At 51.2% G+C, this 23,394-nt stretch overlaps 2 long non-coding RNA genes and 1 pseudogene across 4 annotated transcripts in view; 2 read left to right on the forward strand and 1 right to left on the reverse strand.

The window, feature by feature from the left end:
- Positions 1 to 10,680: 10,680 nt before the first annotated feature.
- On the forward strand, positions 10,681 to 17,946 carry LOC143696077 (uncharacterized). The gene is made up of 2 exons (XR_013185504.1): positions 10,681 to 14,143; positions 15,447 to 17,946. It is a non-coding gene; the product is annotated as an uncharacterized LOC143696077 (long non-coding RNA).
- An 892-nt stretch (positions 17,947 to 18,838) lies between these two features.
- LOC143696065 (uncharacterized) lies at positions 18,839 to 21,319 on the reverse strand (annotated as a pseudogene). The gene is made up of 2 exons (XR_013185493.1): positions 21,136 to 21,319; positions 18,839 to 20,666 (listed from the first exon to the last, which is right to left on the reverse strand). The product of XR_013185493.1 is annotated as an uncharacterized LOC143696065 (transcript).
- A 110-nt stretch (positions 21,320 to 21,429) lies between these two features.
- The window catches only part of LOC143696074 (uncharacterized), a 54,022-nt gene continuing 52,057 nt past the window's right edge, over positions 21,430 to 23,394 (forward strand). The window contains exon 1 of one of the 2 annotated variants that reach the window (XR_013185500.1): positions 21,430 to 21,593. This is a non-coding gene — a long non-coding RNA (uncharacterized LOC143696074). The remainder of the gene's footprint in view (positions 21,594 to 23,394) is intronic. The other variant, XR_013185497.1, reaches the window with a different exon arrangement.

Raw genomic sequence — 23,394 nt, forward strand, 5'->3', positions numbered from 1 at the left:
GCAGCTGCACATCCCGGCCCCGCAGCTACACTCCGTGCCCGGGCTGCGGAGGGCTCTGCTCCCCGTGCGGACCAGGGGCGGCGGGGCCAGAGCCCAGAGAGCTGTCAGGGAAACGTGGGCGATCCGTGGCCAGCACCTTCCGGCCCAAGCCCTTGTCTCCCGCTCCCTCCTGGCCATGGCAAGAGCCGGCTGGGATGGCCCTGGCAGGAGGCTTTCCTTGGATTCCCTCAATCTGGCCTCTGACCGTGCCTCTGTTCCTCTCTCTTCCAGCTCTTCAAGCCCTGAAGGAAGATGAGAGCCCATCGTGCATGAGCAAACTGCTTCAGATGACCTTTGAAAGAAGATCTGCAGGACTTTGTTGGTCTGCTGGATCAGATGTACCGACATCCATCGGCGATTTCCAGTGCCCATTGAAGATGGGAGCACCTGCAGAGCAGGATGGACCAGCTGGAGCTCCAGGCACAGCTCTGACTGCTCAGAGCTGAGCCCTTGGCAAGCTCCAGGAGCTCCTGCCATCTCTCTCCCTGTTGGCAGCTCCCTCCCTGCAGCCCTCAGGCCCTGCCCATCTCCTTTTCTGCCTCCCAGCTCAGCCCTCCCCTTCGCTTTCCCTTAATAAACTGTTTGAGTTTTTCACTTGAGCCGCGTCTCCGTGGAGCTGAAGCGACGCAAAACCAGAGGCCGGGGAGGCGCAGGGCCCTGCTGCCGTTCCCCTGCGCGCTGCGTTCTGGGCACGGACAGAGAGGAGCAAGGGCAGCTCAGGCTGCAGAGGTCCCTGTGCCGCTGCTCCAGGGGCCATTCCCAGCCAATCAGAGCGTTTGTCGCTGATGGCTCTCAGTGCCCAGGAGCGGAATTTGGGGCGGGGGGCGGTGACCCCGGCGATGGGGATGGGGCGTGCGGGGGCAGCTGGGGCCGCACTGGTGGCACTGGGGGCGCTGGGAGCCCCCCCGGCCGCGGGGGGAGCGGGGGGCGCGGGGAGAAGGGGGGCGGGGGGGCCCCAAATTCAACCAAAGGGGGGTCGGGACCCCCAAAGGGAGCAGGAGGGGCCTGGAACCCCCAAAACCAAGCACGGGGGAGGGGATTGGGGACTGGGGGAACGATGGGGAAGGGGCGGGAGAGCAGCAGGAACGAGGGGGATGGGACCCCCAAACAGGATCAAACCAACTTGATGTGGCCACCTTCAGACGGGGATGGCAGCCAAAGGCAGACAAAGGCAGCCAAAGCTTTTTCCCAGGCTGTGCAATCCCAGTCCCTATAATCTCAACCCAGTTCATCCCAGTCTCGATCATCCTGATCTGTATGGCCCCATTCCATAGAGTCCCAGCCCATATTTGATCCCAGTCCAGTTGATCCCAGCCTGTGTGGTCCTGATCCATATGGTCCCAGCCTGTGCAGCCCAAATCCAAAGGATCCCAGCCCATATTTGATCCCAGCCCATATTTGATCCCAGCCCATATTTGATCCCAGTCTGTGGGGTCCTGCACACACTCCCAGGGTTTGGAATTCCAGTTCCCAGCCAGGAAAAAATGTTCCTGCCCTTGAACTTCCTTCCTATCCTCTCAACAAAATACAATAAAATTATAAACAAAGATATAATATTGAAATTAAATAAATTAAAATATAAATGAAATATAAAAATCTCAAGTCTTCTTTACAATACTCCAACAATGATTCAACCCAAACCAACAACTATTACTATAATATTACCAATGCATATAAATAAACAAATTATAAATCAAGAAATACCTTTTGAAAGTTTTAACTCAATAACCAATATACTTCAGATAAAAAATATCTAAAAAACTAACATACAATCTAACACACCTTAGTTAAAAATTCATATTACAAATATACTAAACACAAAACCAAACACCACTATAATTTCTCAAACATTTTAACCAAAAAATTAAACTTTAATTATATCTTTAAGTACTCTTAAAAAATTAAAATTATTTTTAAACATTTAATTGTGTGGGGTGGTTTTATTTGGATATTAGTTTTTGGATTGTTTGCGTTAGATGATTTAAAAAAGGAATTGAATCAGCTGAGAAGGTGGCACTCTGCAAACAGAACTGACTGAAAATGAACGGGACAGAATCAGTAACTCTGAAAGTTTTATTTGCTATCAAATACATCCCACACACCCAGTCCCACACAATCCCCATCCCATTGCTCCAAACTGAGATCCCACTTCTCCCAGTCTTCTCCTAACTCTATTTCACCCTGGCAGCTGTGGAATTGAGTGAGTTTGGCCTGAGACTGAGTTTTTCTGAGGAGGGAACAAGCAATCTGAGGTGGAATTGAGCCTTTTGGGGTTAAAATTCAGTTATTTTCAGTGGGATTTGAATGGTTTTGAGGTGACAGATCGATCACTCCTGACCCATTGTTGTTGGGTCAAGTGAGAGCTGCTGGAGAAGCTCTTCCCACACTGGGGACACTTGTAAGGCCTCTCCCCAGTGTGGATCTTTTGGTGGCAGATCAGCTGGGAATGGTGGCAGAAGCTCTTCCCACACTCCCCACACTCATGGGGCCGTTCCCCATCATGGATCCTCTGGTGCCCATCAGGTCACAGCTCCGCCTGAAGCTCTTCCCACACGGAACACTCATAGGGCCTCTCCCCAGTGTGGATCCTTTGGTGCTTGATCAGGCTGGAGCTCTCTCAAGCTCTTCCCACACTGCCCACACTCGCAGGGCCGTTCCCCAGTGTGGGTCCTCAGGTGCCTGATCAGCTCGGAGTTCCTCCTGAAGCTCTTCCCACACTCCACGCATGTGTGGGGCTTCTCCCCATCATGGAGCTGCTCATGGAGCACCAGCTCCAAGCTCTGGCTCCATCTCCGGCCGCCTTCCCGGCCCAGGCTGCCTCTTTCCCCCTCACATCCCCGCCATCTGCGTTTGCAGCCCCTCCTCGTGCGGCATCTCCAGGGCTTTTCCTCCCCGTTGGCTTCCTGCGCCGTGGAGCCGCTCAAAACGGCCTCTGCCACCAGGTTCTGCCGCGGGCATTTGTCCTCCCTGCTCTCCATGCTCAGCTCCTGCTCTGGGCGAGGAAGGACAAGGACAGCAAGGGATTTGCCTCCGTGCCACAGGCAAGGGCAACGAGATCCCCCCAGGGCTGTGCTGCAGCCGGGGGCCGTGCTGGGCTGGGAGACGGAGCAGCACAGAGGGGAAAGGGGCACTGACTTCCTCCTCACCTGCCTCAGTGTCCCAGGGCATTTTCCTCTTCCTCACAGCCTCCCAGGGGTTGGGAATGGGAAATCCCAGTTTGCAGAAAACAAGGGATGAGCACATCGAGTTTGAAGTTCCCTCTGCCCGAGTCCATCTCTACAAGTCACCGGCCACCTGGACTCCATAAAAACCTCCCAAACACCAAGATTCAGCCCTGAAAAAGCCTCCCAGGAGTTTCCTGTCCCTGGTCCCTCCCCTCTGGTGTCCAGGGTTCCACTCTGTCCCAGCTGCTGCGGTCACGCATGGATTGGGGGTCCCCCTTCTCCTGGGTGCCCGCCCTGCCCAGGCTGCTGGCAGTGCCAGCAATGCCAAAAGCTCCCCTCTCTTGGCTCTCCCCATTTCGGGATGCTGGGGCTGTTTGGGCTCCCGGGCTCCCTTCTCCCCTCATTCTCTGCTCTGCGCTGCAGCGGCTCCAAGGAGTCCCCCCTGCCCCTCTCCAGGCTCTTGAGGCTCCCGCCAATGGCGGCGCTCCCCCCTCTCTGGTCTCCCCACTTTGGCCTCCTGGGGGACACAGGGCTCTGCTCCTCCAGGCTGCCTCTGCCGGCAGCCGCCACCGCCACCGCCCGATGTCTCCCCGAGGGGCCTTTTCCGCTCAGCCTTGGACTTCTTTATTCTCCAAACATCCCCCCAAAAACCCAACCCAGGGACCCCCCGAGATATCCGGGCCGGCCTCCCCCTCCCCGCTCACCTGCGCCATGAAAACAAGGGATGAGCACATTGAGTTTGAAGTTCCCTCTGCCCGAGTCCATCTCTACAAGTCACCGGGGGGGCGATGATCCCACAGGTGGGGGCTGCGAATTCAGGCAGGGCTTGAGACCGCGTGGCTCCCGCAGCTCAGCCTTGATCCACCTTTGTTCCTCCTCTTCCTCCGCCTCCTCCTCTGTCTTATCTCCGCCTCCTTCTCCTCCTCCCCCCTAACCCCGCCTCCTTCACTGCTCTTTCTCCTCCCGCTCCTCCTCTCCATCCCCCCTCCTCCTCTTCCCCTGTCTCATCCCCACCTCCTGCTCCTCTTCCATCCCGCCCCTTCCATCCCTTCTCCTGCTCCTCCCCCCTTACCCCGCCTCCTCCTCCCCCTCCATCCCTGCCCTTCCCTCCCTCCTCCTCCTCCCCCAGCAGCAGCCACACCCTCGGTGCCCCGTTCCCGCAGCCCTCGCAGCCCGCGGCAGCAGCGGCGATGGAGCCGGGCCAGGTCGGCATGGGCAGCGCGGGGCTCTCGGCTGCTCCCAGCCGCTGCGGGCGGGGGGAACCCGGCCCGGGCCAAAGGAGAGGCAAACTGGGCAAACTGGGGGCTGCACATCCAAACTGGGCCTTGCTGGGGACCCTGCCTGGCCCCTGCCAGCCCTTGGGGCTCCTCTCGGCACATCCGCCAGGGAGGAACGCACACAGGCCTGGGGGATCCCAGCAGTGGCAGCACTGCCAGGGACTGGGCTGCACTGGGATCGTACTGGGACTGACTGGGGCTGTACTGGGTCTGTGCTGACATCATACTGGGATCGTACTGGGATCATACTGGGAGTGTATTGGGGATGTACTGGCTGTGTACTTGGATTGTACTGGGAGTGGCTGGGAGTATACTGGCATTGTACTGGCAGTGACTGGGACAATTCTAGGTTTCTATTGATATTATACTGGTATCATGCTGGGATGGGACTGGGTTTGTACTGACATCATACTGGGATCATACTGGGATCATACTGCCATGCCAGGGCAGACTGTGATCACACTGATGGACACTGGGATCATACTGGGAGAGAGTAGGAGCCTGCAGGAGGCAATTGAGACCACGTTAGGGGCAAATGGGATATACTGGGAGTGACTGGGATGGTGCTGAGTGTGACTGGGAACAGCTGTGAATAACTGGGATCACGCCAGGAGCAACTGGTAGTGACTGGCTGCACGCTGGGGCTGATTGGAAACTGCTGGGGTTATACTGGGATGAACTGGGATCATGCTGGAGCTGACTGGGATCATTCTGGAGCTGACTGGGATCATTCTGGCAGTGAGTGCCACTACACTGAGGCTGACTGGGAGTGCTTGGGAGCAAATAGGATCATACTGGAAGGAACTGGAAAGATGCTGGAGGGAACTGGGCTACACTGGGAGATACTGGGAGTGACTGGAAGGAAAGTGAGGGTGAAAGAGAGCAACTGGAACCATGTGGAGCACAACTGGTTCATACTGGCAGGGACTGGGAGCACACTGGGCTCATCTCTGGATCATACTGGGAGGGACTGGGAGCACACTGGGGCCATATTTGGATCATACTGGGAGGGAGTGGACTAATACTGGGAGGATCTGAGAGGGACTGGGAGCACACCCTGCACATCATCCCCCAGACTGGGCCTGACTGGGAGCACGCTGGGAGCAAATGGCATCATACTGGGACTGACTGGGCTGATCTAGGGAGCAACTGGAACCACGCTGGAGGCAGCTGGGACCATACTGGGAGAGACTGGAAGCAACTGGGATTATACTGGGACCACCCTGGGAGGGCTGGCATGTGACTGGGATCAAACTGGAGCTTACTGGGATCATATTGGGGTTGAAAGGGAGTGACTGGGATCACAGTTTGGGCTACTGGGACCAGCTGAGGGAAACTGGGATGATGCTGCAAGCAAACTGGAGGAACGGGGAAGGACTGGTTGTCTGCTGGAGGCAACTGGGATATACTGGGCATGACTGGGGGATAACTAACACCTCACTGGGGCCACTGGAAAACGTGGGCACCCTGTTACCTTTTGGGATCCCCCTGAAATACCTTTCCCCTTGCATCAGCCTGGTGCATATTCATAGAGCCTCATGCATATCCATAAACTACTTTACATATTCCAGGAATGATTTTACATGGCCACTCCCAGGGTCTGCCTTTTCAGAGCATGTGTGTTTCTTGGCTGTGGTTTTGGCTCCTTCTCTTTATCACCTCCAGGTTTTGGGCCTTGCTGCACTCTGCCTTCAGACAGGGAGTGCTGATAGTTGGCAGATCTGTACAGGTGTCCTCATCCTGTGTGCATTGGATGTTATCCCATCCAAGCAGGCAGTTTAACACAAGCAGCTATTTCACTGAGCTTAATTAACGACAGAAATAAAAACTATATCTTTAGAACAAAGTTACTTTAACACCACGCATATAAAATCCATTTTAATATTTGCAAAAAGCCAATATTATGATATTTATCTATAACAGGGTGAAGGAGCCCTGGCCCAGGCTCTGGCCCTGGGGCACACGGGGACGCTGCCGGGGGGTCCCTGTCCCCCTGTGCCACCCCCAGGGCCCCGTCCCCCCGTCCCCGTGTCAGGCTCTGGGGTCGATCTCGTGGAACATCCTCTGGGGGAGGCTGTGGGGCCAGGGGCGGGGGGACCCGGGGGGACAGGGGACCCTGCTGTGCACGAGCAGGGTTGGACTGCTCTGGGGGGAGCTGTGAGGGGGCCGGGGCAGAGTGACCTCCCCAGGGACCTCACACAGCCCCCGTGATGTCACACAACCGCTGTGATGTCACAATGCTCCTGTGCTGTCACACTGCCCCTGTGATGTCACTCAGCCACTGTGATGTCACAATGCTTCCTGTGATGTCACACAGCCATCTCTGTGATGTCACACCATCACTCTGTTATGTCACACAACCTCCATATGATGTCATTCAGCTGCTATGTGATGTCTCACAGCAGATTTGTGATGTCACTGTCACCCTGTGATGTCACAGCCTTCTCTGTGACATCACACAGCTGCTCTGTGACTCTATGTCACAACCCACATTGTGATGTCACACAGCCGCCTTCTGTGATGTCACAGCTAGCTCTGTGATGTCACAACCCCCTCAGTGCTGTCCCACAGCCCACTCTGTGCTGTCCCACAGCCCCTTGCTGCCATCCCAGCTGCTCTGTGGCTCTGGGACACAGCCCCAGAGGTGCTGCTGTGACACAGCCCCCGCGGGGACATCCCACAGCCCCGGCCAGTGCTGAGCCCCTGGGAGCTCTGTCTGTGCCCTGCTCGTGTCCCTGAGGGGCCCTGGCAGTGCCCCAGCCCTGCTGGGCTGTGCACAGGAGCTGCTCCTGGCCAGAGCTGTCTCTCTGCAGCTCTGCTGCCCTTGCCAGGAGCTGCCTCTGGGCCAGGAGCCCGGCCCAGCTCAGCAGCACAGACACAGCACAAGCACTTTAATCACCCTCTGGGCCTTTGCTGCTCTTTGCATCACACCCAGTCCCTCAGGGTGGGCTCAAAGACTTCTCAAGAGCTCACAGTGAGATTGAAATACTGAAGTTTCTTGTACTTTAAAGAGATCCCTGTGAGGAACAGGACTGAGAAAGAGTACCCAGGTTCCAGGGAGAGCAGAACACTGGAGGCACTGATGGCAGCTGGGGACAAACAAGGCAAAGGTGTCTCTGGTGCTGAGCAAACCTGGATTTGTTTCAGGATTGCAAAGGGCCAAGGCCTGAGCCCCAGGGCCTGGCCAGGCAGATCCTGTCCCTCCCTCCTTGCTCAGGGCTCTTCCCGGGATGGGCACTGGCATGTGGGGATGGGCAATGCCAAGGGCAGGAGCGTGGGGCGGCCCCTGCCAGGCTGCTGAGCAGGGACAAGGAGGCCATGAGGCCCCAGGCCTGCAAGGGTCACTTGTCCCCTCCTGGCTCAGGTCCAGGGCCAGCAGCCATGGCCAAAGTGCTGCCCACGTTGGCTCTGTCAGGGCTGTCTTGCAGCTGCTGCCCATCCCTGTGCCCTGTGCAGCCCAGGCTGTCCCACGGTGTCCCTGCCCTGGCCTCTGTCCCTGCAGGCTCTCGGCATCCCCTGGCTGCCCCACCTGGCTGGGCCCTTCCTTTGCTGACAGCTCTGCCTCCTGCCTGCCCCTGCCTGCCCACACAGAGCCTGGGGCTGCTCCAGGCTCCTGCTGGGGACGTGCTGCACCACAGCCCTGCCCTGACAGGGAAATTCCTTTCTCCTGGTGCCACTCTGGGCCTCCCGAGCTGCCCTTGGTGTTAATTCTTTCTCTCTCTGGCTGTTTTCCACTATGTCAAAAGGATCCACCATCCCTGAAATCGCTCTTTAAACACTCTCATGGCTCTGCTCCACTGTCCTCAGGCTCCACCCCACTGAGCACAGAGCTCCTTTGTCCCTATACAGTGCTCATGGGCCCAAGGCCTCCAAACCCCTCCTTGGGACATCTCTGGGCCCTCTCCAAGGTGTTTCCAAATGAAAACATTCAGCTCAGGGTCTAAAGAAATCACCAGAGGACAGGGCCAGCCCGACCTGTCTGTCCTGGCTACTTTTGTCTGGGAGTAATCCTTGGATATACAGAAATTGGGAGGCCAAATTCTAATTTTGGCCATGGTCCCTGGACAGGAAGGCTGGTTCTTTTCCATAGGAATGAAGGAACAGAGCCCCAGTGTTTCAGGGGTAGATGAGAGGTGACCACCAGAGGCCAAGGCCAGCCAGAGCTGGCAGGTTTTGTTTTGCAAGATGCCCTTGCATAGAGGAAATTATTTTAGGGAGAGTACCCATTTTGGCAATGGGCATCTGAAAAGTCAGACAGCTCTTTTCCATAGCAAGGAAAGCGCAGAGCCCCAGTGCTCCAGGAGCTGATGAGAGGCAGCCCTTGACACCCCATGATCAGTCAGAGCTGTCAGGTGGCCCCTGGGAGGCCAAGCCAGCCAGAGCTGTTCCATGTTCCCTGGGTTCCATGGGGCCCCACAGTGTCCCAATGGTCCCTTGCTTCCATGGGGCCCTGAAGTGTCATAATGCCCCCTTGGTGACACGAGGCCCTGAAGGTTAGAATGGTCTCCATGGTTCTACCAGGCCCCACAGAGCCACAATGGTCTCTGGGTCCATGGAGCCCCTCTGTGTCACCATGGCCCCTTTGGTTCCCTGGGCTCCAGTGGTGCCACAATGATCCCTTGGTTCCATGGGCTCCAGTGGGGCCACAATGATCCCCTTGGTTCCATGAGGTCCCCACAGTGTCCCAGGGATCTCCATGGGAAGGAAAGAACCCAGCCCCACTGTTGCAGGGGCAGCCACCAGAGGCCCAGGCCAGCCAGCCTTGACGGTACTGGCAGATTTTGCCTGGGAGCAACCCTTGGATATTGAGAATTTCAGAGGTGGAATCCCAGTTTCAGACATGGACACTGGAGGAGAAGGATGGTTCTTTTCCATAGGAAGGAAAGCACAGAACACCGGTGGTGTCTCAGGGGCAGATGAAAGGCGGCCATCAGAGGCCAAGGCCAGCCAGACCTCTCTGTCCTGGCAGCTTTTGTCTGAAAGCAACCCTTGGATATCAGGAATTTGGGAGGTGGAACCCCAATTTCAGCCGTTTCTGCATGGATAAGAAGGACGGTTCTTTTCCATAGGAAGGAAAGCACCCAGCCCCAGTGTTTGGACAGCAGGGGAGAGGCACCCCCAGGAGGCCAAGGGCAGCCAGACCTGTCTGTCCTGGCAGCTTTCACCTGGGAGCAATCCTTGGATGTACGGAGTTTTGGAGGTGGAATCCCAGTTTTGGCCATGGTCAAGATGGGTGTTTTTGCCCATAGGAAAGTAAAGCACAAAGTCCCAGTGTTTAGGAAGAAGATGAGAGGTGGCCACCCTCAGGCCAAGCCAGCCAGCCCTGTCTCTCCTGGCACCTTTTGTCTAGGGGCTTTCCTTGGACATTGGGCATTCTGGAGGTGGAATCTCAGTTTTGGCTGTGGGTGCCTGGACAGGAAGAAGAGTTCTTTTTATAAGGAAGGAAAGCACCCAGCCCCAGTGTTTCAGAGGCAGATGAGGGCCAGCCCTCAGGAAGCCAAGGCCAGCCAGACTTGTCAGTGCTGGCAGCTTTTGTCTGGGAGCTATCCTTGGATATAAGGAATTCCAGAGGCAGATGCCCAATTTTGGCAATGAGTGCCTGGTTCAGATGGAGGGTTTTTTCCCACAAGAAATAAAAGTGATAGTGGAGCCCTGGAAAATGTTAAAAATAGTCTTTGCAAATATTGGGCTTTGTGTTTTCTCAGGTCACTGCACCTGCATAAGCAGTACGATAAAAGATATAATTGTTAGATGTGGTGATTGTTTAGTAATTAAATATAATTATTATATAACCATAAGAAGAATCGTGAGAAACTATGTTGGAAATTTAAAGGGGGCTATGTTTAGCTGAAATCTGTCCATACAATAGAACAATATAAGTTTAATAATTACATGAAAGTTATGTAATGATAGAGGATAAAACATGTTCACCTCGAATGTGTGGTCGGAATCAGATTTGGGTGGAAACTACCCCGATTCCCAGAGCTCTTGAATAAAAAGCACCGCATATAATCGCTGATGTGATTATGTGTTTCTGAACGCTAACATTTTGGCGACCCCGGATGGGACCCTGCGGGTGCTGCTGAGCGAGTTTCGCAACTCGACCGCGCTCCAGCCGGCACTGAGGGATTCTCGGGGAGCTCGATCGGCCGCGACCGCTTCTGCCGCTCGCCACGTCCCCGGGAGAAAGGTAAGGTGCTTTTTACTTTGGTTTGGGTGCCTGCCAATGAGACGCAGCAAAAGCTACGCTTGGTTGGGCTAAAGGAATTCCTGCTGGTACAAGCCCAGGCGCCGTCCCATAAGACAATCGCGAGAGCGTTGCGGGTTCGGCAATTTGTGGAATATTTGGAATGGAGAAACTTAAAGGGATTTTGGGCAGCAACACCTCTATTCCCCAAAGTTCTCCTTTGGGGTGCTTATTAGCACATTGGAAACAGGGTAATTTTGGGGAAGAATTACGTAAAGCTAAGTTGATTGATTATTGTAATACATGGTGGCCAGGATATGCCTTGGAGAATGGTGAAAAATGGCCAAAATATGGGACTCTGCGATATAACACTATTTCGCAGTTAATGTCATTTTGTAAACAAGAAGGAAAATGGGATGAGGTTCTGTATGTTGATTTGTTTTTCTATTTATGGGGAAAGCCAGAACGGCAGGATGAACGTGGATTAATGATGGTTAAAACATCTGCAAGCAATAAGTGTGGGGTTTGTGAGGAACGTTGTTTGGAACACTTGGCATTGAAAGAAAGCCTGAGTAGGGAAAATTATTCAGATATCGATTTACAGGTAGCTCCAATAGGAACAAGAGAACCTAACCCTATCCCACCTGTTCCATCTGTCCCTATCTCACTGCCTGCTCCTACCCCACCTAGTCCTGAACCTGTCTCGTCTAGTACACCCTTCCCTCTTTATTCTCCTCTCCCATCGTCACCTGATCCCTCTTCCTCGGAAGATGAGCAAAACCTAACTGTGGCAGGAAGGAGAGAGAGAGAATCAACGATGGGGTAGCCCACAGAACCAGGAGTCGGTCTAACCTTGCCCCAGTTATGGATAGAAAAGACATAGGCAGACAAAAACGGGCTGTAATTGCCCCCTTGCGACAAAGTGTAGGAGTGGAAGGGCCAGTATTTATAAAAGTGCCTTTCTCTCCTGCAGATTTAGTTATTTGGAAACAATCAGCCAGAATTCATAGAGAAAATCCTGATAAAATGGCATGAGTATTAAACATGGTTATAAAAACTCAAAATCCTGACTGGGAAGACATACAATAAAATGTATATATATATATATATATATATATATATAATATTAATATATCTAATATATATTTATATATAGTATATTAATATATCTAATATATTAATATTAGATACTTTGATGGATACTACTGAGAAAGAGATGGTACTTAAGGCAGACAAAGAAAGGGCAAGAGAGCACATCAGAAAAGGACTCGTAACAGGGAATTTAGATGAGAATTTCCCAATTGAGGATCCAAATTGGGACCCTAATTTATTTTGCGATGTGGGGAGACTACAGAAATATCAAGAGTGGATCCAAATAGGAGTTCAGAATGCTGTGCCCAAAACTATAAATTGGTCTAAACTATATGAAGTTCGGCAGGAAAAGACAATGTCCAGACTTGAACAACCAGTTTCACCAGGGCAATCAGTGCCAGCAGGTTACCAAGGGGATGGTTTTGGGGGAGTATACCAGCTGACTAGACATAGAGCCAGTAGAACAAGTTAAGGAACCTCTTATAAATATACAATTAGGACATAAAGAGGTACAATTTCTAATAGATACAGGAGCTACTTACTTGGTATTGAATGATTTGCAAGGACAAATTGGGGACAAGCAAACAACAATAGTTGGCGCTACAGGGAAAGAGGAAAAACGGCCATTCTTGCAACCCCTAGATTTGTGTTTTGGGAGCAAAGTTATAACACACAAATTCCTATACATACCTGAGTGTCCAATTCCGCTTTTAGGGAGAGATTTGCTAGCGAAACTTGATGCTGTAATAACCTTTGAAAATGGGGAGCTTATAATGAAAATATCTGAATCAAAGACGGGACAGATTTTAATGATCAAAGAAAAACCTGTTCCCTCTATCCCTAGGGAGGTAGAAGATGCATTGATTCCCTCTGTATGGGAGACAGATATACCAGGGAAATCTAAATTGGCACAACCAGTGCATGTAGAGTTAAAAGAAGGGGCGAGGGCTCTACAAGTCAAACAGTATCCCGTAAAACCAGAAGCATGGCAAGGAATAGTAAGGATTTTTGAGAAATTCTTGAAATACCGAATTTTAGAAGAATGTGAATCAGAATTTTATACACCAATATTTCCAGTAAAGAAGCCAAATGGTGAATATAGATTAGAGAAGGATTTGAGAGCATTAAATACAATAACAAAGGACATTTCTCCAGTGGTAACAAATCCTTACACATTGCTGACATCCGTAAAGGAGATATATAAGTGGTTCACTGAAATTGATTTAAAAGATGCCTTTTTCTGCATCCCCCTTGACAAAGAAAGTAGGAAACTGTTTGCCTGTGAGTGGGAAAACCCAGGGAATGGGAGAAAGACCCAGCTCACCTGGACACGATATAAGAACTCGCCGACCCTATTCGGAAACCAACTGGCAAAGGAGCTGGAGATTTGGACCGAGAGTGGGCAAGTACCAAGAGACCAATACCTGTTGTTGCAGTATGTTGATGATGTACTAATAGCTACAGAAGAAAAGCAGCCTGTATAAAGGTAACCATTGAGATTTTAAATTCCCTGGGAATGGGAGGTTATAACGTATCCAGAGGAAAGGCACAAATTGCCCAACAGACTGTGATCTACCTAGGATGTGAAATTTCACAAGGGCAATGAAAACTAGGCACTAACCGTATCCAAGCTATTTGTGCTATTCCAGAGCCCCAGAATCTACATGAGCTGCGAGTCTTCCTCGGGATGGCAGGATGGTGTCGCCTGTGGATCATGGACTATGGACGGATTGCGAAACCCCTGTGTGAAGCTCAGAAGATGCAGCCATTCACCTGGGGCAAGCCACAGAAAGAAGCCTTCCTAAAATTAAAGGAAGCACTGACAACTGCTCCAGCATTAGGGTTACCTGATCTGTCTAAAGATTTTCAGCTGTTTGTCCATGAAAGGCTGCGCCTAGCACTAGGAGTCCTGACCCAAGGTCTGGGAAGCTGGAAAAGGCCGGTGGGCTACTTTTCCAAACAACTTGACAGCATAAGTGCTGGGTGGCCTCCATGTCTGCGGGCAGTCGCAGCCACTGTGATGCTGATACAAGAAGCCAGGAAGCTCACGATGGGAAGGCACATAGATGTCAATGTACCACACATGGTAACCACTGTCTTAGAGCAGAAGGGGGCCATTGGCTATCCCCAAGCAGGATGATGAAACTCCAGGTAGTCCTGACTGAGCAGGGTGATGTCACATTAAAAACAACTAACCTTTTGAATCCAGCTTTGTTCCTAGGTACCACAACTGAAGAAGGCCCACTAGAGCATGACTGTGTGGAGGTAATAGAGTACACCTACTCAGCAAGAGAAGACCTGAAAGACGTCCCACTAGAGCAGCCAGAGTGGGAGCTGTTTACAGATGGGAGCAGCTTTGTGGAAAACGGAACCAGATACGCTGGGTATGCGGTAACAACAGTCAGTACAGCAGTGGAGGCAAAGGCATTACCACCAAATACATCTGCCCAGAAGGCAGAACTGGTTGCCTTAACCAGGGCACTAGAATTACGTGAAGGGAAAAGGGTAAATATCTGGACTGACTCAAAATATGCTTTTGGAGTGGTGCATGTACACAGAGCACTGTGGAAAGAAAGGGGACTATTGTCCTTCTCAAGGTACGCACATTAAACATCAGAATGCGGTCCTGCAATTGATAAAAGCAGTACAAAAACCTGAACAAGTGGCAATTATACACTGCAAAGCACAGCAATCAGGAAACTCCAAAATCTGTGAGGGAAATCGAAAGGCAGACTGGGCAGCCCGACAGGTTGCTCGAGAGGTGCAAACAACAATGGCATTGATACCTTTAAAGCTTCATGTATCCCAATTCAATTTGCCTCCAGAACCAAAATATTCAGTAGAAGATGAGAGACTGGCACATTTGCTAAAAGCACAAAAGAATTCAGAGGGATGGTATGTGACTGCACAAGGACAGATAGTGGTACCCCCTTGATAATGAGAGAAGTTCTACAAATTAAACATAACGAATGTCACTGGGGAGCAGAGGCATTGGTAAAATTGCTAAAGCAGAGTTTAATTTCAGTACAGATGTTAACAATGGCAAAATCAGTATTGTCAAAATGTGATATCTGCTTGAAAAACAACCCAGTGGCAAGGTGACAAGCAGAGCTAGGAAGAATTCGGATAGGAATAGAGCAAGGAGACTATTGGCAGGTAGATTTTGTAGAACTGCCAAGAACTCGAGGATACAAATACCTGTTAGTGGGGGTTGACACATTCTCTGGGTGGCCAGAAGCCCTTTCCTGTCGCACCAACCAAGCAAAGGAAACAGTAAAGTGGTTACTACAGGAGATTATTCCCAGGTTCGGGGTGCCCCTAGGGTATCATCAGATAGGGGGCCCCATTTCATAGCTACAGTAGTAAGAGAGGTAAGTAGATTGCTGGGGATAACTTGGGACCTCCACACACCGTGGAGACCCCAGTCAAGTGGACAGGTAGAGAGGATGAATCAGACACTAAAGAGGCAAATCAGTAAAATATGCCAAGAAGCCAAATTGCAGTGGCCCCAGGCTTTGCCAATAGCACTGTTGAGGATTCGGATAAAGCCTAGGAGTGGGATGTCAGTCAGTCCTTATGAGATATTGCATGGGAAACCATATGAATCTCCTGAGCCTAACCCTAATGTGCACGTCACAGGAAAGCAGGAAGTGTATAATTATGTTCTGTCTCTTGGGAAAACTTTAGCTCGGCTCCGGAGCATCCTCGTGCGGAATAGACCGCTGACTCTCGAGAACCCAGTTCATAACATACATCCAGGAGACGAGGTGTACATCAAGAACTGGAACGAAGAACCGCTGAAAGAAAAGTGGAGTGGGCCCCACCAGGTACTGCTGACCACCTTTACAGCAGTCAAAGTAGCCGGCGTGGACCCCTGGATTCACTACACCCGAGTGAAGAAAATCCATCCTGGATCACGGACTGTGTAAACTGTGGAACCAACAAGGCTGCAGATAAGATGTGTTTAATCACTTTGAGAATGCTATCAGTAATTGTGCCAATGTTATGGTCATTAATGTCTTTGGGATGTGAAATGCAAAAAGATCAACTAACCACTCTTCATTCTAGAATGAAGAGAGAGGTACAAGCAGAAACACAGGTGATAAAGGTTTCTAATGCAGTTTGGGCTGAGAATGTAATGATTGGATTAGTCAAAGACTTTGCCAAAATGCAAAACACCTGTAGAATAACTGCCTGTCTGCCAATACCAAAGGGCAGCAGGAGACCCAGTAAATTGGGGAATCATAACATCAAAACTACCTGAAATACAAGAGGACAAAACAATTGCATGTAAACAGGTACCCTAATCGAGCCAAGTAGTCAAGGAAACTTGGGAGAAAATAGGAACATGGATGAGACCCATGGGCCAGAAAGACTGTATTCTAAGTGATGGCACACTAGGAACCCCTATGGGAGAATCAGGAGGCATCACACAATGGCAATGCTATTTGCCACACTATAAAAAGATTATAGAAAATGTTACAGAAACCACTCTGGTATGGAAGTGTGAGGCCAAGGATCAGAAAGATCAGACAGAGCCTTGGGACAGTGCGTGGTCTGTGAGTATCCTTCAAAGATTCCAATGTATGGCAAACACCCCTTGGGGCATTAAGTGGGAAGGCCCCGAGAATGAAACAGATCCAGCAGTAACAAACACTGCCACCAGTAGCAGAACGAGGGCAGACAAAGTAAGTTGGTGGGCATGTAATAAAACTTATGACTGCACTTCTGATGATGCAGAGATAAAGCAGATGCCACCCCTGGCAATAGCCCTACAAACTGGCTGTGCTTGCAGAGGGATCAAACATAAACAAGGCAGAGTGAATTATAAAGTAGTTGTAGGATGTACCAGGAGTACAGTCCAAGGTCCAGGACAATTTGTATGGGCAGCAAGCGATGGCACCTGGACAACACATCTGCCTGTAGATGGGAAAGTAAAGGAAATTACTTTAGGCCTCCCAACCTCATGTCCAATTTGGGAAAAGTCCCCATTTAACAGAAAACATGAACTTGTGCAGATAAGAGCAAGACGAGAAGTTCTAGACAATGAAAATCCAGATGACACTTGGCAAGAACCCTCTAGTGGAGTAAAATTTGGGTGGGCCCTAGAGTCTTTGCTTGGCCCTACAGCAAACTATCAGAGTAGGGAGATGCTGTATAAACTTACAGGTCAGGTTGATAGAATGGCAAGAGTCACCTGGGAAGGATTTAAAGAATTAAACGTATAATTGCAAGCCACCACAAAAATGACTTTACAAAATCGATTAGCCTTAGATTTGTTACCCCTGAAAGAGCATGGAGTATGTGGATTTTTAAAGGGACGGGTTGGTCATTGCTGCGTTCACATCCCAAATGTAACTGCAGATGTAGAATATGACATCAATCAGTTGAAACAAAGAGAGCATGAAGCACAAGAAGAGCAAAAGGATTTGACTACGACCTGGCTAGGCAAAGCCTTTAAAGGGTTAGGGTGGAATGTGAGTTCATGGATTAAATCTGTCATTGAGACTGTGATAATCTTACTAATTGTATTCTTAGCAATTTGGTTAGTTCACAGCATCTTAAAGGGAGAGATACAGAAGAAAACATCCTGGAACCAGAAGATAATAAAGGCACTGACACGAGATCCACGCCCACCATCTTCTGGTTCTCCAGTGCGTGACAGCATCCACGACAACGTTTACATCAACCATGGACTTGAAGAACGTCAAGAACAAATTGAGAAATAAAGGACTGTATCAAGTGAAAACATTTACACCTATAGTGAAGTGAAAATGCTTTCAAAGGGGGGAGAATGATAGTGGGGCCCTGGAAAAATGTCAAAAATAGACTCTGAAAATGTTAGGCTTTGTGCTTGCCAGATCATGTGAAATCGCACCTCCGTAAGCAGAACATGATAAATGATATAATTGTTAGATGTGATGATTGTTTAGTAATTAAATATAATTATTGTTTAATCATAAGAAGAATCATGAGAAACTATGTTAGAAGTTTGAGGGGGGCCATGAGGAGCCCATGCTTGGCTGAAATCTATGTATACAATAGAACAATGTAAGTTTAATCATTAACATGAAAGTTATATAAGGATAGAATATAAAAACATGTTCATCCCGAACCCATGTCGGAGTCAGATTTGGGTTGGTACCCCTGACACCCAGAGCTCTTCAATAAAAGCACCTACATATAATCATTCTGGTGATTATGTGTTTCTGAACGCTAATATACCCAGTAAAGTGTTAAACCCTTCCCAGTTGCTGTGCATGAGGCTCTATGAATACGCACCAGGCTGATGTAAGGGGAAAGGTATTTCAGGGGATCCCTGAAGGTAACAGGGTGCTCCTGCCTCAGTGCCAAGATGCACCCAGTTTACATCTTCCAAGAACTGTTTAGCATGGCTCTGCCCTGGATCTGCCTTTTTAGAGCATGCAGATTCCTTGGCTGTGGTTTTGGCTCCTTCTCTTTGTCACCTCCAGGTTTTGGGCCTTGGTGCACTCTGCCTTCAGACGGGGAGTGCTGATAGTTGGCAGATCTGTACAGGTGTCCTCATCCTGGGTGCATTGGATGTTCTCCCATCCAAGCAGGCAGTTTAACACAAGCAGTTCTTTTCACAAGTCTAATTAATGACAGAAATAAAAACTATATAACAAAATATATATAAAATTTACATATATATTTAAATATATATATATATATATATATATATATTAAAAAATATATATAATTTACTTTAAAAAACAGTCCCAGCCCATATTTGATCCCAGTCTGTGTGGTCCTGATCCATATGGTCCCAGTCCCTGGGATCCCAGTCCATACAGTCCCAGTCCATATTTGATCCCACTCCAGGCTATCCTGGTCTGGAGGGTTCTGATCCACACGATCCCCATCCATGTGATCCCAGTCCATGTGATCCCAGTCCATATTTGATCCCAGTCCATCTTTGATCCCAGTCCGTGTGGTCCTGCACACACTCCCAGGGTCTGGAATTCCAGTTCCCAGCCAGGAAAAAATGTTCCCGCCCTTGAACTTCCTTCCTGCCCTCGCAAAAAATTGCAATAAAATTATAAACAAAGAAATAATAATTGAAATTAAATTAATTATAATAAAAATGAAATATAAAAATCTCAAGTCTTCTTTACAGTACTCCAACAATGATTCAACTCAAACCAACAACTATTACTATAATATTACCAATGCATATAAATAAACAAATTATATATCAAGAAATACCTTTTGAAAGTTTTAACTTAATAATTAATATACTTCAGATAAAAAAAACCTACAAAACTAACATACAATCTAACACACCTTAGTAAAACACTTCATATTACAAATATACTAAAGGCAAAACCAAACACCACAATAATTTCTCAGACATTTTAACCAAAAAATTAAACTTTAATAACATCCTTAAGTACTCCAAAACAATTAAAATTATTTTTAAAAGGTTTATTGGGGGTGCGTGGTTTTATTTGGATATTGGTTTTTTAATTGTTAGAGGCTAGATGATTTAAAAAATGGGACTTTTATAGGAATTGAATCAGCTGAGAAGGTGGCACTCTGCAAACAGAACTGACTGAAAGTGAATGGGACAGAAATCAGTAACTCTGAAAGTTTTATTTGCTATCAAATACATCCCACACACCCAGCCCCACACAATCCCCATCCCACAGTTTCAAATTGGGATCCCACTTCTCCCAGTCCCCTTCTAACCCCATCTCACCCTGGTGGTTGTGGAATGGAGAGTTTGGCATGGGATTGAGGTTTTTTGAGGAGGGAACAAGGAATTTGAGGTAGGATTGAGCCTTTTTGGATTAAAATTCAGTTATTTTCAGTGGGATTTGCGTGGTTTTGAAGTGACAGATTCATCCCTCTTGGCTTTTGGAGTGGAAACACATGGAGAAGAGAAAAAAATTCAGGCCAAACCAAAGGACAAGCAGCCAGGTGTGTTCCTAACATGGACCACATGGAATGTGAGAGACCAGGGCTGTGCCCAAAGTGCCTCCTCCAGTGGGGGATGGAGCTGCAGCAGCGCACGAAGCTCTTCCCGCACTCGGGGCACTCGCAGGGCTTCCCTTACCGGTGCCTCCGTTGGTGTTGGGTCAAGTGAGAGCTCCTGGAGAAGCTCTTCCCACACTGGGGACACTCGTAGGGCCTCTCCCCTGTGTGGATGCGCCGGTGGGTGACGAGGGTGGAGTTGTGCTTGAATCCCTTCCCGCAGTCTGGGCATTGGAAGGGCCTCTCCTCTGTGTGAATCCAATAGTGCTGGAGGAGATGGGAGCTGGACTGAAACCTCTTCCTGCATTTATCACACTCGTAGGGCCTCTCCCCGGTGTGGATGCGCCGGTGCTTGACAAGTTCGGCGTTGTACTTGAACGCCTTCCCGCAGTCGAGGCATTGGAAGGGCCTCTCCTCTGTGTGACTCTGATAGTGCCGGAGGAGATGGGAGCTGGTCTGAAACCTCTTCCCACACTCGGAGCACTCATAGGGCCTCTCCCCAGTGTGGATCCTCTGGTGCACGATAAGGCTGGAGCTCCACCTGAAGCTCTTCCCACACTGCCCACACTCGTAGGGCCATTCCCCAGTGTGGGTCCTCTGGTGCCTGATCAGCTCGGAGTTCCACCTGAAGCTCTTCCCACACTCCACGCACTTGTGGGGCTTCTCCCCATCATGGAGCTGCTAATAGAGCACCAGCTCCGAGCTCTGGCTCCATCTCCGGCCGCCTTGCCGGCTCAGGCTGGCTCTTTCCCCCTCACATCCCCGCCATCTGCGTTTGCAGCCCCTCCTCGTGCAGAATCTCCGGGCCTTTTCCTCCCCGTTGGCTTCCTGCGCCGTGGAGCCGCTCAAAACGGCCTCTGCCACCAGGTTCTGCCGCGGGCATTTGTTCTCCCTGCTCTCCATGCTCAGCTCCTGCTCTGGGCGAGGAAGGACAAGGACAGCATGGGATTTGCCTCCGTGCCACAGGCAAGGGCAACGAGATCCCCCCAGGCCGTCTCTGGGGATGCACTGCCCCCTCTTGGCTCTCCCCCTTTCGGGATGCCGGGGCTGTTTGGGCTCCCGGGCTCCCTTCTCCCCTCATTCTCTGCTCTGGGCTGCAGCGGCTCCAAGGAGTCCCCCCTGCCCCTCTCCAGGCTCTTGAGGCTCCCGCCAGTGGCGGCGCTCCCCCCTCTCTGGGCTCCCCACTTTGGCCTCCTGGGGCACACAGGGCTCTGCTCCTCCAGGCTGCCTCTGCCGGCAGCCGCGACCGCCACCCCCCGATGTCCCCCCGAGGGGCCTTTTCCGCTCAGCCTTGGACTTCTTCATTCTCCAAACATCCCCCCAAAAACCCAATCCAGGGACCCCACGGGATATCCGGGCCAGGCTCCCCCTCCCCGCTCACCTGCGCCATGGGGGGGGCGATGATCCCACAGGTGGGGGCTGTGAATTCAGGCAAGGCTGGAACGCATGGTTCCCGCAGCTCAGCCTTGATCCGCCTTTGTTCCTCCTCTTCCGTCCGCTCCTCCGCTGTCTTATCTCCTCCTCCTTCTTCTCCTCCATCGCTCCTCCCTCTCCTCCTCCCCCCTAACCCCGCCTCCTTCCCTCCTCTTTCTCCTCCCGCTCCTCCTCTTCCATCCCCCCTCCTCCTCTTCCCCTGTCTTATCCCCACCCCCATCTCCTCTTTCATCCCGCCCCTTCCATCCCTTCTCCTGTTCCTCCCCCCTTACCCCGCCTCCTCCTCCCCCTCCATCCCTGCCCTTCCCTCCCTCCTCCTCCTCCCCCAGCAGCAGCCACACCCTCGGTGCCCCGTTCCCGCAGCCCTCGCAGCCCGCGGCAGCAGCGGCGATGGAGCCGGGCCAGGTCGGCATGGGCAGCGCGGGGCTCTCGGCTGCTCCCAGCCGCTGCGGGCGGGGGGAACCCGGCCCGGGCCAAAGGAGAGGCAAACTGGGCAAACTGGGGGCTGCACATCCAAACTGGGCCTTGCTGGGGACCCTGCCTGGCCCCTGCCAGCCCTTGGGGCTCCTCTCGGCACATCCGCCAGGGGGGAACGCACACAGGCCTGGGGGATCCCAGCAGTGGCAGCACTGCCAGGGACTGGGCTGCACTGGGATCGTACTGGGACTGACTGGGGCTGTACTGGCTTTGTACTGACATCAGACTGGGATCATACTGGGAGTGACTGGGACTGTACTGGCTTTGTACTGGGATCATACTGGGATCATATGGGGAATGTACGGGGACGTATTGGCTGTGTACTTGGATTGTACTGGGAGTGGCTGGGAATATACTGGCATTGTACTGGCAGTGACTGGGACAATTCTAGGTTTCTATTGATATTATACTGGTATCATGCTGGGATGGGACTGGGTTTGTACTGACATCATACTGGGATCGTACTGCCATGCCAGGGCAGACTGTGATCGCACTGATGGATACTGGGATCGTACTGGAATCATACTGGGAGAGAGTAGGAGCCTGCAGGAGGCAATTGAGACCACGTTAGGGGCAAATGGGATATACTGGGAGTGACTGGGATGGTGCTGAGTGTGACTGGGATGGAGCAGCTGTGAGGAACTGGGGACATGCTAGGAGCAACTGGGAGGAACTGGGAGTGAATGGGTGCATGCTGGGAGTGATTGGAAACTGCTGGGGTTATACTGGGATGAACTGGGATCATGCTGGAGCTGACTGGGATCATTCTGGCAGTGAGTGCCACTACACTGAGGCTGACTGGGAGTGCTTGGGAGCAAATAGGATCATACTGGAAGGAACTGGAAAGATGCTGGAGGGAACTGGGCTACACTGGGAGATACTGGGAGTGACTGGAAGGAAAGTGAGGGTGAAAGAGAGCAACTGGAACCATGTGGAGCACAACTGGTTCATACTGGCAGGGACTGGGAGCACACTGGGCTCATCTCTGGATCATACTGGGAGGGACTGGACTAACACTGGGAGGATCTGAGAGGGACTGGGAGCACACCCTGCACATCATCCCCCAGACTGGGCCTGACTGGGAGCAACTGGGAGCACGCTGGCAGCAAATGGCATCATACTGGGACTGACTGGGTTGATCTAGGAAGCAACTGGAACCACGCTGGAGGCAGCTGGGACCATACTGGGAGAGATTGGAAGCAACTGGGATTATACTGGGACCACCCTGGGAGGGCTGGCATGTGACTGGGATCAAACTGGAGCTTACTGGGATCATACTGGGGTTGAAAGGGAGCGACTGGGATCACACTTTGGGCTACTGGGAGCAGCTGAGGGAAACTGGGATGATGCTGCAAGCAAACTGGAGGAACTGGGAAGGAGTGGATGCCTGCTGTAGGCAACTGGGATCTACTGGGCATGACGGGGGGATCATACTGGGATAACTGACACCTTACTGGGGCCACTGGCAGTGCCTGGGAATGACTGCAGACATGCTGGGGGCAACTGGGATATACTGGGAGTGTCTGGAACCATCCTGGGGGGACTGGAACCACACTGGGAACAACTGGGACCATGCTGGGGAGAACTGGGACCACACTGGGGGCAACTGGGAGTGAGTGGGACCATGCTGGGAGGGACTGGGATCATATGGGGAGGGACTGGGACTAGAGCAGGAGCAACTGGGTCCAACTGGGACCATCCTGGGAGTGTCTGTAACCATAGGGGAGTG

The sequence above is a fragment of the Agelaius phoeniceus genome, chromosome 28, assembly GCF_051311805.1.
Source record: "Agelaius phoeniceus isolate bAgePho1 chromosome 28, bAgePho1.hap1, whole genome shotgun sequence".
In the NCBI taxonomy this organism is placed as follows: Eukaryota; Metazoa; Chordata; class Aves; order Passeriformes; family Icteridae; genus Agelaius; species Agelaius phoeniceus.